Source organism: Pipistrellus kuhlii, unplaced genomic scaffold (assembly GCF_014108245.1).
Source record: "Pipistrellus kuhlii isolate mPipKuh1 unplaced genomic scaffold, mPipKuh1.p scaffold_m20_p_6, whole genome shotgun sequence".
NCBI lineage: Eukaryota > Metazoa > Chordata > Mammalia > Chiroptera > Vespertilionidae > Pipistrellus > Pipistrellus kuhlii.
Window position 1 is genome coordinate 5,404,545 of NW_023425562.1, and position 18,162 is coordinate 5,422,706.

At 43.8% G+C, this 18,162-nt stretch overlaps 1 protein-coding gene across 1 annotated transcript in view; it reads left to right on the plus strand.

The window, feature by feature from the left end:
- The first annotated feature begins 1,135 nt into the window (after nt 1–1,135).
- Nucleotides 1,136–18,162, plus strand: part of CHD6 (chromodomain helicase DNA binding protein 6) — a 145,453-nt gene continuing 128,426 nt past the window's right edge. The window contains exon 1 of the mRNA XM_036417993.2: nt 1,136–1,316. The gene's annotated coding sequence lies outside the window, so the exon portion shown is untranslated. The remainder of the gene's footprint in view (nt 1,317–18,162) is intronic.

The following is an 18,162-nucleotide window of genomic DNA, read 5'->3' on the forward strand; positions in this document are numbered from 1 at the left end:
AGAATCCAATCATTTGTGTGTGCATGTGTGTGAGTGCACGCTCCAAGGAAACACCCATGGTGGGGACAGGCAGAGGGTGAGGGGTAAGATGATTCAGAAGGTCCTAGCAGGGGGTCATTCATAGGATGCCATACTCAGCAAGGCAGGGCAAACTCCCCATCCTTCCCTGCCTGCATATATTTTTCTCTAGAGCATTTATCACTGCCTGCCCACTGTATTTATTTATTGTCTTTCTTTCCTATTAGCTTGCCTATTCCCTGGGGTCTTTGTCCTATTGACCGCTGTATCCCGTCTTAGATCAATGCTTGGCATTTAGTGGGCACTAAACAGTTAGCTGCTAATGAATGAATTTAAAAATTTTAAACCATTAGTTGAATCTCTGCCCTGTGCTGGGTCCTGTCCTTGAGGATGCTACAAGGATGGTGCAGGAGAGAGGCCTGACAATATAGACACCACAGCGCAGACACCAGCTTTCACACAGGTATATCCAAAGCGCCGCAGGACACAGGGCCTGGAACACTCCCGGGGTGTGCGAGGGCCTCGGGAAGAAGCAGCAGGTCGGGTGCCAGGGAGCCAGGCGGAGGAGAGGCAGCAGATGCGGCTGCAGACAGAGCATAGATTTCCTTGGCTTTTCGCTTAAGCTTTTCGGCACCTTCGTTTCTGGCCCTGCGGGACCCTCGCCTCCCCTGGATTCTGTCTGTGGGACCTCCGCCGCAGCGGCGTCTCTCGGTGGTGCCACCCCAGGCACGTCCTTTCCCATCCATAACCCGGAGGCGCCAGGCCCGGGGCTTCCAGATGGCTAGCCCGCTACCTGCGAGCCCTCCTCCACCTGCCGGCTCATCCCCGGCCCCGATCGCGCCCTCCGGGTCCCGCCCCCTGCCCGCGGTCCGCAGAGCCAGACCCCGCCCCCGCCCCCAGAGCCCCCGGACCCCGGCCCCGCCCCGCCCCCCGTGGCCCCTCCGCTCCGTCCCGGGGGGCGGGGCCGCGCGCAGCGGCGTCTCCAAGGCGTGGGGGGCGCGCGAGGCAGGGGGCGGGGCGGTCCCGGCGCGGGCCAATCAGCGCCGCGCTCACATCCATGCAAATATAAGCACAATGGAGCGAGCCCATCACTCGCCCCTGCAAGCAAGCTTGAAATGGGCTTCCGCCTGAGCGGCAGCCGGGCCGGCCAATGGCTCTGTGTTTTGGGCTGGCGAGGCCCAATGAGGTGGCCAGGGAGGCGGGCCCGCGCCGGGTTAGGGTGTCCTTGCAGGGTGTCTGAGCTAAACTTCACCAAATAATAGCTGTTTGTATTTTGGCTGCTGCAGGAGCCATTTTAGGTAAGTTCTCCTCTTAACTTTTTATTTTTCTCCCCGGCCTCGGGGGGCCGGCCTTGTCCGCGGGGCCCCGGCCCCGCCCCGCCGGCCGGGCTGGGGTGGCTCCTATGAATGGAGTCGGGATGAGGGGCTGCAGCGGCGCCGAGGCCCGGGCGGGCCGGGTCCGAGCTGGGTCGGCGGCGGGCGGCGGGGCTGCCTGGCGGAGGGCAGGCGGCGGCCTGGGGCCTGAGGAGAGGGGCCGCCGCCGCCGCGCCGCCTCGCTCCGGCCGCTCGGGAGGGGGAGGCCGTCCTTGGGAGCGCGGTGCTGCGGGCCGCGCGGAGGAGGGGCGCGGGGCCGCGCAGCCCCCGGCCCTGGGCCTGCCGGGCGGGGGCGGGGCGTGCGGGGAACCCCCCTCGGGACAGGTCGAGGGGTGACCCCCGATCCCCCAAAACCCGGCCGCGCCGCGCCTCGGCGGGGGTGACCGCTATTCGCGGCCGCCCCCGCGGAGAAGTTGCCCCGGCGGCGTCCTGCGTCTGTTTGCAGGGGCGGGGGAGGGGGCTGGGGCCGGGCCGCTGCGCCCGGAGCGCCGGGGGCCCGCGTGGCCTGGGGCGCGCACTCCCGTCCCCTGCTGCTTACGCACTAGCGCGCAGTCAGGGCCCTCCCCCCACCCCCAAATTCCCAAATTGGCACCCCGGAGGTGCCCAGCAACCCTGCAGCCAAGTTTGATGCTTTATGAGATTGCATGTGTGTGAGCTTTAAGAAAAGCAGGCCTGTGTCCTCTTCCAGGGTGTTTATCTCCTTTGCCGTGGAGAAGTAACGGAGTCTGTGGCTACCCAGATTTCCAGGGACCTGTCTGTCAGATGTGCAGAGGGTTTTTTGTTTTTTTTTTGGCAGCGGACTCGTTTTTGTGTTTGTTTTTTGTTTTAAAGATGCTATTAGGAAATCCCCCTCACTCGTGAGATAATTGAAATTTGAGTTTGTGTGCAGCCTCGGTTTTATTTGATCCAATTAAAAATACATAAGCAGGCACTTATAGTTGTGGACCTAAAGTATGCCTAGTTCCAGTTATGACTGATGGGACTGTGGTTTTCGATAGTGTGGGAATCTAATAAGGCAGTGTAATTCAGTTTTGAACTTGTAGGCCTATGTGCTCCAAATTAGGGGCTTATGAACCATTCGTGATCTGGCCAAGGATTTTAGCGAGTCCTTGGCATCTCCAGGCATCTCTTTGGGGCTCTGTGTGGGCATCATTCCTACTCCTCCTCCCCTCAAGATGACCCTTTTCTCGTGTAAGCAGATGCATGAACAGAGAAAATACTTTAATTTTTTTTGTTTTACAATTTTTAGAATGTCTGCACTATTGCCAGAGCTTTTATTGTTTCTCAAATACTGTAGAGGAATACCATCCTAGCAGGCCCCAAATTTTGACATATTTGGTAGGGATACATTTGTGGCCCTTAGAAAAGTCTGGACAGGAACCATTCTGAGGTCCCAAGGCTGAATTATCTTTCTTACTGCGGATGTGTACTCATTAACTGCATGGCACGATGGAGTTTTTGGGTAAGCCAAATTGGAAGATCAGGTTGGCAGACTCAGGGAGATGGTTTTGGTGAACTTTGTGGCTCTCTGTCAATAGAAGGAAGGTTTGAGATTCATGTGTGATAACATGATTAGGCATGAATCGTCAAGTAACATGGTTTATGCCAACCAGAACAGGTGGTTTTGTATAAGCCATGCATGACTATAACCGCAGGCCTGGGAAAATTCGGAGTGATAAAATTATTAGTTTTGGACTGCTTTCTGTACTGGGGCAATTTCCAAGATGAATTGTGATGAATTATTTAAACATTTTTTTGATTAATGGGCTATTAAAAGCTATCCTCTATAATTTTTCCCCCTCCGTTTTGCTAACTTTGGAATCTCCCTTATAGTAACTAGACTTTGATACCCTTCTTTCTGTAGCCTGGCTATGGCAAGTAAATCTAGCCATAGATTTGGGCTTCTACCTGAGCGGCAGCCAGACTGTGTCTTATCATGGTATCACAGCCTGCCTAGAGCCACATCTTTTACACCGCAGTTATTTCTTGGCTTTTTACATTAGCCCTTTTGATGGTATAGCTGTGAAAACTCTTTCAGTATGATCACTTTTACCACGACTTGTTAATATTCTCTTTATAATTATTTTTAGAATTTATTATTAATATCGCTAGAAGTTCTCTGGACTCTTCAGTATGATACTTCATGCGAACCACACCAGATGTTGAAAGGCCGGTTCTAAGTGAAATGGGGGAGCCATGACTAACACCACTGCATTCCTGGAAAATCCTTTGGCAGATAGTTTTTTGCATTTTGTGGTTTACTTTTTTTGTAACTTATTTTAAATACCAAAGGAAATCTGAAGTAGAATGTTATCTCTTCAGAAACCAGATCTCACTGTGACTGTTGCCATTCATTATATCACAGGAAGCCTATCAGAAACAGGCCCTTGGGCTACTGTGTCTTGGAAGTGTCTGATTTATAGAAGCTTCAAAGGAGTTTTTTGGTTTTCTTGAAAGTATGGCTTTGCCCCCCGAGCAGAGTTTATGGTTGTGTCTTCCTGTGTTAAACCAGGAGGGAAACTGGTTTCACATCCTCAGGCTTGTTTTTCAACCTTCATAGAGAGACTTTGTATTAGTTATGACCAGATGGAGTCCCACGTGGACCATTCATGCTCTGAACCCTTTTGAACAGGTTTTAGGATTCAAGGATTCTACCTGCAAAAAATACCTTTGGTATATGACAATGACAGCAATTAGGACAGTGACGATATCCAAATCTTCTTACTTAAACTAGTTTTATTTATTTATTTTTAAATATATATTTTATTGATTTTTTACAGAGAGAAAGAGGGATAGAGAGTTAGAAACATCAATGAGATCAGCTGCCTCTTGCACATCCCCTACTAGGTATATGCCCATAACCAAGGTACATGCCCTTGACCGGAATCGAACCTGGGACCTTTCAGTCCGCAGGCCGACACTCTATCCATTGAGCCAAACCGATTTCGGCCACTAGTTTTATTTTTAATAAATATTTAATGGTTCTCTTTATTCTTTTATTCCTCACGTAAAGCTTTAGTTGAATTCTGTGGAAGAGCTCCAGTGAATTTCATGGTACTTGCCTGAATTCTCCAGTACCAGGTTACAATGGTAGTTCCCCTATATCCACATGGATATATTCCAAGACCCCCATGGATGCCTGAGGCAAAAAATAGTACCAAACCCTGTACGTACAGTTGACCCTTGAACAACATGGGGGTTAGGGGCGCTGAACAGCTTTGCAGTTGAAAATCCACATATAACTTTTGACTCCCCGATAACTTAATCGATAGCCTATTGTTGACCGGAAGCCTTAGTGATAACATAAACAGTCTATTAACACATATTTTGTATGCTATATGTACTCTATACCATATTCTTACAATAAAGTAATCTTGAGAAAAGAAGATGTTAATAAGAAAATCATAAAGGAAATACAAATAGAGTATTTCTGAAAAAATATGTGTCTGAAACAGCGCAGTCCAAATATGTATTGCTCATGAATCAACTGTACTATGTGTTTTCCTATACATACATACCTGTGGGAATTGAATTTATAAAATTGGTGCAGTAAGAGATGAACAACAAAAATAAAATAGAACAATTATAGCAATATACAGTAGTAATGTGATCTTATTGCAGTACTAACCCTTTTGATGATGTGATGATTTAATGCCTGTATGATATGATTAAGTTGAATGACACAGGCATTGCGACAGTGTTAGGCTACTATGAGGTATAAGAGTTACTTGAACACAAGTACTGCAATACCTAGACAGTGTCTCTGATAACTCAGATGGTTACTAAGTGACTAACAGGTGGATAGTGTACAGAGCGTGGATAGACTGGACAAAGGGATGATTCATATCCTGGTGGGACAGAGCAAATGGTGTGAAATTTTTATTACAGTACTCAGAACGGTGCGCAGTTTAGACTTAGGAGTTGTTTATTTCTGGAATTTTCTCTTTAATGTTTTGGACCATGATTGACTGTGGGTAACTTGAAACCACAGAAAGTAAAACCGTGGATAAAGAGGGGCTACTGTATATTGAAAACTCTTTGAAATACATAAAATAATAGCTAGGGCTTAGATATCTGTTCCCTAGAAAACATTTTTGTTTGCAGCAGAATGTGACATCATTGTGAAGGAAGCAAAAAAGGAGCATTGAATGATTACCTGGTGTGTGTGGAGCACTCAGCCAGGTTCTGGGGCTAGAGATGAAAAACTGTCCTGTTTCACAGCCACCCGGTGAGTCTGTCATGTTTCCGTGGTCTGGTGCTAGGTAAAGTGACACACCTTGTCTCTGTTCTTCCCTGCACACGCCCATTTTTACTTTATCATTTAAAGAATTTGTCACTGAAAAGTCATCTTGGAATGTAGTGTGGGCACCCTTTTCTCCCCTTGTCTCTACATTGTAGGAATGTTCTAGGACTTAGGAGTTCAGGCTTAGCTGGTACAGTAATAACCATGAAACGCAGAGGGAGAGTGCAGAAAACTGGAAAGTAGAATTTTAAGATAACTTCAGGAAATGAATTGAAACAACTACAAAGTGATGGGTACATATTGAACTTTCTAACTAAGTAAAGAGAGTCTTCAATTTTTCTGCTCCTTTATTAAAATTCTTATGGAAAGTACTCATTGATCTAATAGAGTATTTTCTCAGTAAATTTATATATACACTAGAGGCCCGGAGCATGAAATCATGTGCAGGTACGGTTCCTAGGCCTGGCCTGCAATCAGGGCCATCTTCCCTGGCTGCCTGCAGCTGGCCCCGCCCCCTGCTGCCACCACCCCGGATCCCTGTTCGCCATTGGGTGATCTCTGGTGATCGGAGCCTGCTGGCCTGGGAAAGGGACTGAGAGGTGGTCAGTGCGCCTCATAGTGACTGGTCCAGTGGTCATTCTGGTTGTTCTGCTGTCAAGGTCAATTTGCATATTACCCTTTTATTATATAGAATAGAGGCCTGGTGCACGGACGGGGGTCTGCAGGCCTGCCCTGATGGGGACCCAGAATTGGGGTGGGGATCCCTGCTGGGGGTGGGGTCAGCTGGGGCAAGCGGCCACAGGCAGTTTGCAGGCTGGCCACACCCCTGATTGGGGTGGGAATCCCCTCTGGGGGGTGGGGCTGGCTGTGGCAAGGAGCTGCGCCCATTCTGGTCTCTGTTCTGGTCATTCTGCCATTTTGGTTTCTGTGCTTTTATTACATAGGATATATGTCATTGATTTCAGAGTGAGGAAGGGAGAGAGAGTGAGTCATGAGTGTAAGTGAGAGAAACATGGATCGAACCTGCAACCTGGTTATGTGCCCTGATTGGGAGCTGAATCCACCACCTTTTGGTGTATGGGATGACACTTCAACTAAGCCACACCAGCCAGGGATCTCAACATTTTTAATATGCTTTGGATTATCTTGCATACCATGTGACCAAGATACTTTATTTTTAGAATCTCTTTATTTTTTTATTCAAAGATTCTTTATGTAAAAAGATCAGGCTTCAGATTAAAAGGTCTAACTACTGTGGTAACATTGACCTTTAGTTCTTACCTATTTAGGCTGAGACTTTTTATCCTGGGCTTATGGATCCCTAGAGAGTCTTTGGTCTGTGAACTCCCCTAAACGGTATGCAAAGTTTTGTTTGTGTGTGCACTTTTATGTGAGGTGAATCTTTGCTTTTTAGGATCTTAGAGGGGTTTGTGACTCCGACTCTCCTGTCCTCTCCCCAATCTCTTCTCATGCACATGCAAAAACAATAAGGATCATTGATTTAGGTCATTTCAGAACATTTGCCTTGTGTGGCCATAGTCTTTTGCCTGCAGCCTGACTTCTCTTGTCCCCCTTTAGCAGGACCTACCATCAGTCTCAGTCTGGGTCAGTGAGCCTGGTCTGGGGGAAATACTTCCGCAACCCTCCCGGCAGGGTCCGGCAGGGATCCTCCCCAGACTTCTCCCTTGCCTGGTTATACTTGGGAAGCTGTTCTGCACTCTTGCCCATGCAGCCTGACGTGGAAAGGTTGAAGCGGGAGGCATGAGGTCAATTGCTAGACCGTCTTAGAGGGCCCTGGGCCTCCGTGTCAGCCATCTGCCTCTGCAGATGGGACTGGAAGGGTGGCCATGGCAGCAGCTCCTGACATTTTCTTGCTTTGAGTACTACTTTTTATTCATTCTGTTACTCTTTATTCAACATGTTGGGAGGAAAGGAGTTTTCTTTCATACACCGAGAGAAGAGCAATTAAAATTGTATTCTTCAGATTTTTTATGAGATACTTTGCAACTTCTTTTTTTAAGTAAATCTTTATTGTTGAAAGTATTACATATGTCTCTTTTCTCCCCATTACCTCTCCCGCCCCCATCCCCCTAGCAACTTTTCTTTTAATGTTGTGCATTTTAAGTGGAATTTATCTTAATATAAAGTCTAGTTGAGTGTATAACCTTACTTTACATGCATATCTGTCAAGTTCTATTGAACTAGCTTTTACTATAGGAAAAAGGATCTCATAAAAGTTCTCCAAACCCTATTTTATGATTTACTTAATAAAAAGTCAGGCAAATTGGCAAAACAAAATTCTAGAGCGACAAGAAAATCCTAAGATTGGTGTCTCAAGAAAATGGTTGAACTTGAAGTTGCCCTGAAGATTTTCGTAAAAGTCCATTTGTGGGGCTGGACCAGAAGCTGGAAAATCTGTTTGACTTGACAGTAAATTGGGGAAATCACCTAAGCTTCAGGCAGTTCCTCCCCTAAGTGTACCTGGTAAAGAAGTGTACCTGGACTCTTTACTTTGGCTTCAAGGAAACCATCAGTACGCTGAGCAATCTTTTACAAGATTATATCTGATAAGCTAGATTTTATTGACTGAAAGGAATTTTACATAATTTAACACAGACTTTATTAAAGTTCATTGTGTATTTTGGCATAACACCTTCTTGAAATGTTAGCAGCCAAATTCAACCATGGGTTAGCATGAAAAAGTCAAGCCATCATGCATGTTTTACCATGTGACAGAATTGGATCACATTATAACTGATGATGCTATCAGATTGCTTCTATCAGTGAACCCTGTATAGTGTCATTTTAAGGGACTCAAGGGTATTATGCATAATGGAATTAACAGGTGTGCCTTGAGTTGTAAAAATCCACTGAGGAAATGATAGAGGGTATGAAAGGATAATTAACGACCAGCTCCAGAAAGATTATTGTAAAAATGGAAAATAAGCTCTCAGGTCTGGGCTGCTCAAAGTTAGTCCGCAGATCAGTGCAGGTCTATGGACTGTCTGTGACCTGTCTGTGACGGGTAAGTCCAGAATTTGAAAGGAAGCATTTAGATGCTTTTGTAGCAGTTTTTAGAAAAAGGATTTTTCTGTTGAATCTAATAATAAAGAATGTAAGTTTATAGTGTGGTCCTTGTTTAAAATATATTTTTTCTGGTAACTCATTTTTCTAGTATTTTAAAGTATTGGTCCACATGGTTTTGGTAAAGGCAAAAACTAGTCCTTCATTATAGAGAACACTACTCAGGCTGATAAGCAACATTAGTATTATCTTAGAGCTTGTTAGACATGGAAATTTTTGGCCCCAATCCCAGACTGACTGAAATAAACTACCTTGAGTGGGGACCCAGTGATTTGTGTTATAACAAGCTGTCCTGGTGATTTTTGTGCACATTAAAATTTGCGAAAGTGTTCTAGATTAGCACTGTCCAGGAGAACTTTATGCTGTCATGGAACATGTCCTATGTCTGTGTGGTGCCTGTTAGTCAGATGTGGCTTCTGAGCTTGCAAAAGGTGGGTAGTATGAGTGAGGGACAGAATTTTAAATTTTACTTACTATTAGTTAATTTAATTTAAATAGCCACATATGGCTAGTGGCATTGGCATTTGACAGCAAAACTCTAGACCCTTTCGCTGCCTCACAACCTTGTTTAGAGGTGGGGGAAGTAGAATTTTTTTCTTCATTTACAAAGGAAAATACATTATAGGACAAGACTACTCTTTAGCCTAAAATGAGACTAAGCAAATCATTTAATAACATTTGGCACGTTATACCCATTTATATTTACCTGTTTATTTTTATCTAAAAGTTGATTTGATGTTAAGAAAATAGTAGGATCAAAAAAATAAATTTAGATTTGTGCCTTGTAAGGTTTTGAAAATAGCAACGTTGTCCCAGTGACCCCTTCATGACTGTCACAAATGTGCATGATGTTTTTCAACATGACTTCTGAAGCATTTTCCTTTCATATAAAGATTCATGACAGGCAGCTGTTAAAGGCAGTACTGTATTTTTCAGTTCTCAACATATAACGCTGGTTATTGAGGGTTCTCATTTCTTTAGACTAGTTAATGGAGATTTTTTCTATGTAAAGTATTTTTGGTTTTTCAGCTTACTTAGAGGATGGTTTTTAAGTTTATAAAGGTAATCTTTGTTTTTAATAATATTCATGAAGTCTCCCTAGAAAGATTGAGACTTACCCTCTGTTCCCAAATATTTAAAAATTGATTCATTAAAAGAAAGGGTGTTTTTTGTTGTTGTTGTTGTTTGTTTTTTCTCATTCAGGGCTTTTTTATGCTTCTCTGCCTCCAGCCCCATCTTCCTGTAATTCTGTAATTTAGATTTTAAACTCCTAAAAATCAAGGGTAACAATGATTCCAACATATTGTTCAATATCCATTTCAGAATTGGAAATTATTTTGTGATTGACAAGTAGAATGAAACTAGGCTATAGAAATAAATGAAGTGCTGGCCAGCATGACTTAGAGTGTTGGCCTGTGCACCAGAGGGTCACCCATTGGATTCCCCCTCTAGGGCATGTACCTACCTGGGTTGTAGGTTTGATCCCCATCCACAGTGGGGGCATGTGTGGGTGGCAGCCAATTGATGTGTCTCACACTGATCTCTCTCTCTCTCCCCCTCCCTGCCCCCCAACCCGCTGTTCCACTCTCCAAAAATTAGTGGAAAAATGTCCTCACTCCTCGGGAGAGGATTAAAAAGAAAAAAAAAGAATGGAAAATGAAGATCCACATGTGGAATCTTAGCTTTTTAAGATTCTGCTCAGGCATAATAAGATGAATCTTTCTAATCATACCATAATTTTATTAAATATATTTGCCAGACGTTAGGTTTTCAAGCAGGAGATTGTTAGTCATTTAGGCAGCGACTCTTGAAGCATGAGAGGCAGTAAGGGCTCCCAGTGTGCTCTATACACTCAGAATGTTGGAATCGGAAGGCTTCTTAAAGATCATGGACAGGGCTGCAGGAAAAGAAAAATTATTAATACAGCAGTGTCTGTCGCTTTGTTGTAATGATCGTCTTATATGCTCAGACATGGTTGTCTGGGCTGAGGCTTCTGTTTAACCGGAAATGACACAATTATCACTGATTGGGGTCTTATTGTTTTGCAACATGCTTTGGGCTGTTTTTGTTTGACTTTCTCCCAAGGGTTTCTAAGCTTATATTTGGATTATTGCTTTGGGGTCTTAAAGGCTTGGAAAACCCAATCTGTGGGGTTTGAGATCTGATAGTTGAAAGTTCCTTGGTCACGTTTGTACCTATACTGTCACTGGTTCCCATGGCTGCGGCTGGAATGTGGTGTGAGATGTTACTGGAAGATGGATTTCATAAGCCATGCCCAGTCTCCTTATTTATACATGACAGTCAGACTCTGTTCCCTCCTCTGTGCTCTGACTGCAGCATCTCATGCCAGCAGGGCTCTCCCTGGGTACTGACTTGCTTCATGTTCACCCTTGAACAAAGTTTGTTGCCACCATTATAGGTGTGGTCGTGGCAGTTATTTCTGGTTCAGGATTCAAGCATTGTCAGTTTTCACACAATTCAGCATATTCACTAGGTTCTTCTAAGTCAAAGCCTCTTCCCGGCTTCTCAGACTTGCATCAGAGTGGAGTGGGAAGGGACTTAAGAGGCCATCCAATCCAAATATGGGTGATGCACAGAGTCCTAGTCATGGAAATATCTTTTGATGCCATGAATTGGTCTATGGCCAAGTTAGGATTAGAATTCGACTCTTTCCCTATCAGTGGTCAGCAAACTGCGGCTCACGAGCCACATGCGTTACTTTGGCCCCTTGAGGGTGGCTCTTCCACAAAATACCACGGCCTGGGCGAGCCTATTTTGAAGAAGTGGTGTTAGAAGAAGTTTAAGTTTTAAAAATTTGGCTCTCCAAAGAAATTTCAATTGTTATTGTACTATTGATATTTGGCTCTGTTGACTAATGAGTTTGCCGACCACTGCCCTGATGAAAACCCATATAAAAGAATTTCCCTTAAGAACTTTTGGGGAAAATATAGGGAAGGAGTGTTTTGAGATTAGAAATAAATTTGTGAAAATCTACATAATTTTTTTTATGTTCTTAAAAATAAAGATAATTATTAATGAAATTTTACATGTCTTAAATGAGTAAGAATGAGTGATACTATTTTGGTAACTCTTGTTTATTAGAAACATTTTGTCATGTCCTTCCCTTTGGTAGCTCTGTTTACTATATTTTGCTTACTGGAAACTTTGTGGCATGCCTCTCTATTATATCATGATGAAATTCACCTTTGCTTTATTACAAATAACATGCATGATAGATTTTTTCACATCTGCTCAGCTCTATGACTTAGGGTTATTTGGATAGGTTTTTCCCAGACCCCCTCAATAGTCATAATAATAATAGCAGCTATGCCAGGTATGGTCATCGGCTCTTTCATGGTGTGGTGGTCATCAGGACCATTCACCAATATTCTCTTTCTCCTAGGTCCATTGTCAGACTGCATTTGTCCATCACCTTGAAGTTGAGCAAGGCTGTATGACTGCTTTGGATATCATTTCTACTCACATTTCAATATCCAAAGCAGAGTGGAAATGATGTGAGACACTTCGAGGCAGATAACTTTATTTTTTCCTGAAAGAAATCTGCAGTGGTTATGTAATATAAGCAAGTAAGCAGATGCTTTAAACCACTGATATTTTTGTTTGTTTTTGGTAATCCTCATCCAAAGTATTTCTTTCCATTGAGTTTTAGAGAGAATGAAGGGAGGAAGGGAGGGAGGGAGGGAAGGAGGGAGGGAGGGAGGGAGGGAGAGAGAGAAACATCGATGTGAGACACATCAATTGGTTACCACCCTGCATGCACCCTGACCAGGGCCAGGGATCAAAACTGCAACCCAGTACATGCTCTTGACCAGAAATCAAACCTGCAACCCTCCAGTGCTGGGGCTGAGGCTCTAACCGCTGAGCATGCCAGCCAGGGTGGCACTGAGTTTTTAAAATGGAGCTTTAACTGCACATAGCCAAGCCATCCTGATGAATGCATGTGAATTATTTTCATTTATGCTCATGGCTACGTGCTAATACTGAGCCCATTCAGCAGTTGGGTAGATGAGACCGGAATTAAGTTGTCTGTAATTGCAGAACTAGTAACCCAGGCAGTTTGAGCCCTACATTCTTAAGCACTAGAGTTTGCTGTCATTCTCTATGCTGTGCTTTCTCAGTACCCATTATTATATACAGACTATGGACTCTGCCCATGATAACTTCATGCCAAAGCTTACACTTACCTCTGTTTCATCCCTTCCTTCAGATGCCCTTAAAGTTCTAGTATCAAGGGTGCTTGTCTCTTATTAGCACTTGTCTTTCCCAATCTTGTTCTTGAATATGATAGGACCAGATAAAACCCAGGCATCCCCATCCCATCCTAGAGCAGCAGAATAATTAGAGCGAACATTTATCAAGTGTTTGCTATATGCTAGATACTAAGTATTTTACATTTATTCTCTCAGTTAACCCTTTAAAAGTGTGGGAAGTTGTAGGTTGTGTTATTATCCCCCACATCCCACCCCCATTTTACTAATGAAACAGATTGAGGCCCAGAGAGGTAAAGAAACTATTTAGGGCCGAATCCGGTGTGGCTCAGTGGATAGAGCGTCGGTCTGCGGACTGAGGGGTCCCAGGTTCAATTCCGGTCAAGGGCATGTACCTTGGTTGCGGGCACATCCCCAGTAGGGGGTGCGCAGGAGGCAGCTGATCCATGTTTCTCTCTCATCGATGTTTCTAACTCTCTATCCCTCTCCCTTCCTCTCTGTAAAAAAAAAATCAATAAAATATATATTTAAAAAAAGAAAGAAAGAAAGAAAGAAACTGTTTAGGGTCACATGGTTACTTGTTCTTCCATGGAATGTAAGTGCAGGAACTTGAAGAGCCTGCCTTGAAGTGAATGAACCCACTGCTTCTGGGACCACGTCTGCTGTACCTCACCTCTCTCTTCTGGAGCAGAGCCTGTCTGGCAGGCCCCATGATCTTCATTTAAGTCACATGTGTCAAACACAAGGCCCGCGGGCCAAATCCGTCCCGCCAGGCCTTGCAATGTGGCCCGCACCGCGCTGTCATCACTGCACTCCGCTGCGTTTCCATCACAATGACAGTTTATGACTGTTCAGTAAACCATTCGGCCCGCGATTTAGGCTGGATTTTAGATTTTGGCCCCTTCTCTGATTGAGTTCGACACCCCTAATTTAAGTCATTCAGTCTCTACATTGCTTCTCCAAAGTTCACTCTTGGAGGCTGGTGACTACAATACTAAAAATAACATTGTCCTAGAGAATATTTATAGTTTTTTTTTTCACTCTTCTTAAGTACAGACTATGCCTTATCTGGGAAATATTACTTATTTCAGGACTCTGTAGTTAGACATTTAAATGGTAGGGTTTGGTTGGCGGTAGTCCGTTCAACAGATATTTGCATGCCTCCAAAGTACTCTGCCATGCGCTTGGTGCTGGGGTGAGAGATGTGATTACAGTATAGAGGTCTAAGAATGCCAAAATAAACACGATCAATATTTAAACTGCAGTGAAATAAAGTATACGGAAACATTAAAAGGAGCAGAGGAGGGTGCAAGGTTAAGAAGAATTTCCCAGGAGAGTTAACATCTGAATTTGGTTTTGAAGGATGAATAAGAGTTTGCCACGTAGGCTGCAGAATAATTAAATTAAGTTATAATTGCTAGAGAGATGGACAGAGGCTTCCTTCTGATATTATTGCCAATGTGTCTAGATCCTTAATGTGGTAGAAAAAGTTGTGAAATTTCCTTTTTTCCGCTAGTGTCTTAAAATGTCACTGGGATTCTTTGTCTCAGCAGTAGGGCTGGTCACGTAGGGATTTTGCTTTCGGCCAGTTTTATGAGGGAAACATTGCTACCCATTTAGCACTTGCAGGCTTGCTGCAGCTTGGGGCAGACGTGAGTTTTCTGCTTATGTGGGGATGATAGCGTTCCCTAGCCTCGCTCCAGTGTAAGACTTTGATTGCAGTGCTCGCTGTGACTTTTCTTATATGAAAAGGGTAGGTTGGTTATTGTTTTCAAAAGGCATTTAGGGCTCTGGCTAGTGTGTCAGTTGATTGAGTGCTGTACCATGCACTGAGTGGTTGCTGGTTCCATTCTTGGTCAGGGCACATGCCCAGGTTGCAGGCTCAATCCCCAGTAGGTGGCATGTAGGAGGCAGCCAGTCAGTATTTCTCTCCTTCTCCCTTCCTGTCTCTCTAAAAAAAAAAAAATCAATGAAAACATTTTTTTAAAGGTATTAAGGCATTCAGCCACAAATGTTAATTGAGCACTGACTTTTTTGGATGGAGGGTGGGTTAGGACCATAACATAGAAATTGGATTTTTTAAGTATAACATACATTCAGTAAAGTAAAATGTATTTTTTAAATGTGTGAATATACCTTTGTAATCATCACCTTCAGATTAAGATAGAGAACATTTCCTCCCCCAACACCTATTTTGACTTCTGTCACCAAAGATTAGTTTTGCCTGTTCTTGAACTCTATTTAAATGGAATCATACAGAATATGAGCACCCCAGCCTGCACCCTCTCCTATCGGGGACCCCTTGGGGACTCCTTGGGGATGTCCACAGGGATTGGACCTAAACCGGCAGACGGACATCCTGCTTGCAATCTGGGACTGCTGGCTCCTAACCGCTCATCTGCCTGCCTGCCTGCCTGCCTGTTTGCCCCTAACTGTCTCTGCCTGCCTGCCAGATTACCCCTAACCCCTCTGCCTGTCTGCCAGATTGCCCCTAACTGCCTCTGCTTGCCTGATTGCTCCTAACTGCTCTCCCCTACTGGCCTGATCTTGCCTTCAACTGCCATCCCTGCTGGCCTGATCTTGCCCCCAACTGTTTTCCCCTGCTAGCCTGATTGCCCCTAACCACCTCTGCCTCGGCCCCCGCCACCATGGCTTTGTCTGGAAGGATGTCCAGAAGATGTCCAGTCTAATTAGCATATTACTCTCTTATTAGTATAGATTCTTTGAGTTGTAATAAACAGAAATTTAGGCCAAGTTAGTTTAGAAAAGTGGTGCAGTGGTTGAGTTATTGGCCCTAAGTTTTTACTCTTGTAGTAAGTAGTATTTTACATTTACACCCTTGCCATAACCTCATAGTAGGTGGAATCATGTCCCTACCTTTTGATTTTAGGTTTGGCCTTGTGAGTTGCTTTGGCCTAGGGTGATGTAAGTAGACATGAAGAGAGCAGAGGTTTGCAGGACGAGTGTGCTGATGGCTTTGTCTTCCTGTGCTTTTGCCATCACTGTGAGAAGAGCCCTGAGTAGCTGTAGCCTTTTCAGGGTGGGCCTCAGGGTGAGGCCATAGAGCAGAGCCAATCCAACTCAGATTCCTGAGGGGAAATTAAGTGCTTCTTGTTCTAAGCCCTGAGATTGTGTGGTCTGCTGTTGTGTAGTATTATTGTGGCAATAGATGACTACAGCTGGGCAGCTCTAGGCTTTTAGTAGCAGGCTTTCTTGGATGGTCTCTCTTAGTTCCTTGCCATTTACATGATGTCCAGTGGGTCTGCCCCACTCTACTCTTCTCACCCATAAGTTTCCTCATCCTATGCATTGCTCTCTTCTACTAGTACTTTACAGTGTCTGCCTACTCATATATTATGTTCTTTCAACTTTTCCATGATGTCCAAGGCCTCTTAAGAGTTCCTCCAGGCTCTCTCAACTTCATGATTTATGAGCTTCTTTAATGCCTTGTTCTTTGGGTACTTTTCATTTCAGATTTCTGAGAAGACAGATTTTGCCCAACAGGTTGTTCCCTGCCCTCAGAAATGTCATGTCTTCGGTTGTTGGCCTGTTTTTAGGCATTGGCTGCCCTTGGGCTAGAGGTCCACCTCTTGTCCAATATCTAATAGATGTGTTGGGGGGGGGTGTTGGGAGGGGGGACATGTCTTGAAATACATGGGTGCAGTAGCCTTATTTATAGAGGCTGTGAATGTGTGGAAGGCTTAGTGATAAGACAAGTCTTTTGCACAGTGTTGTATTTCATCTGGGATTTTAGTATTAAAGCTTGTCAGTGTCTGGGTTCATCAGTCACCAGAAGGGAAGCTTTTAATTTGAATTTTGCAAGCTTTTAATTTTCTGGGGCTGCATTTCATTTTTGTTTCTTAGTTCCAAGATATCAATCACACAGCATGAATTCTCAGGATGAATCTCTTCTAAGGGAAAATGGGAGGAAAGGGACTATCTACTGGAAGGAAAGCTTACTCATTCAAAACCTTCCAACGAGTTGAGAAGAAGATAAGTCAGCTTTCTCTGAAGTTTTAGCCTATGTAGGCTATACACAGCTTTTCTGTATAGAGGAAGAAGCTGGTCAAATTAAAGCTGGTTTATAACAGTTACAAAGTTGCTCTTAATTTTGATTTACGTGTAAGTATTTAATGTTTTGGGGTACTCTTATAAGTGGTACTTTTAAAAAATGTTAATTTATAGTCCTGACTGAGTGGCTTAGTTGGTTGGAGCATTGTCCCGTACATCAAAAGTTTGTGGGTTCGATTTCTGTCATGGCACATACCTTGGTTGTGGGTTTGATCCCTGGTCTGGGATGTAACTAATTGATGCTTCTCTCCTACATTGATATCTCCCCCTCTCCTTCATCTTCCCTTCTCCTTCTCCCCTCTTTCTAAAAATCAATTAAAAACATATTCTTGGGTGAGGATTTCAAAAAGTTAATTTATAGTTGTTCCTAGAATATAGAAATATAATTGATTTTTGTATAGTGATTTTATATCCTGTGACTTTATTAAAGTAATTTACAGTTCTAAAAGCTTTTTTTAAGATTTTTTACATTGATAGTTATGCCAAATAAAGACAGTTTTATTTCTCCCTGTTTAACTAACTATATTCCTTCTATTTATTTTTCATGTCTTATTGCACTGGTTAGGAGCCCAGTATGATATTGAATAGATGTGATGAGATTAGACATGCATGCCTTATTCCTGAGTTTAGGGGAAAATAATACAGTCCCATCAACTACCGGTATATATTTTTGTGTGTCACTGCCTTTTATCAGGTTTAGGAAGTTCTCTTTTATTTCTAGTTTGTTTTTAAAAAAATTATAAATGGACTTTGGAATGTGTCAGATACTTTTTGTGTATCTATTAAAATGATCAGGTGGGGTTTTTTCCCCCTTTGTCTGTGAGACAGGGAAACACAGAAATATCAGTCTGAGAGAGGCACATCGATTGTTTGCCTCCTGCATGAGCCCTGACCAGGGCTTGGGCTGAGGAGGAGCCTGCAACCCAGGTACATGCCTTTGACTGGAATTAAACCTGGGACCTTTCAGTCAGCAGGCTGACGCTCTATCCACTGAGCCAAATTGGCTAGGGCACATTAATTGATTGATTTTTTAATCTTGACTCCCTGTTGCATACCCAGAATAAATCCCACTTGGTCTTGATGTATTATCATTTTTAAATATTGCTGGATTCATTGTGATAGTATAGTTGATCCTTGAACAGCA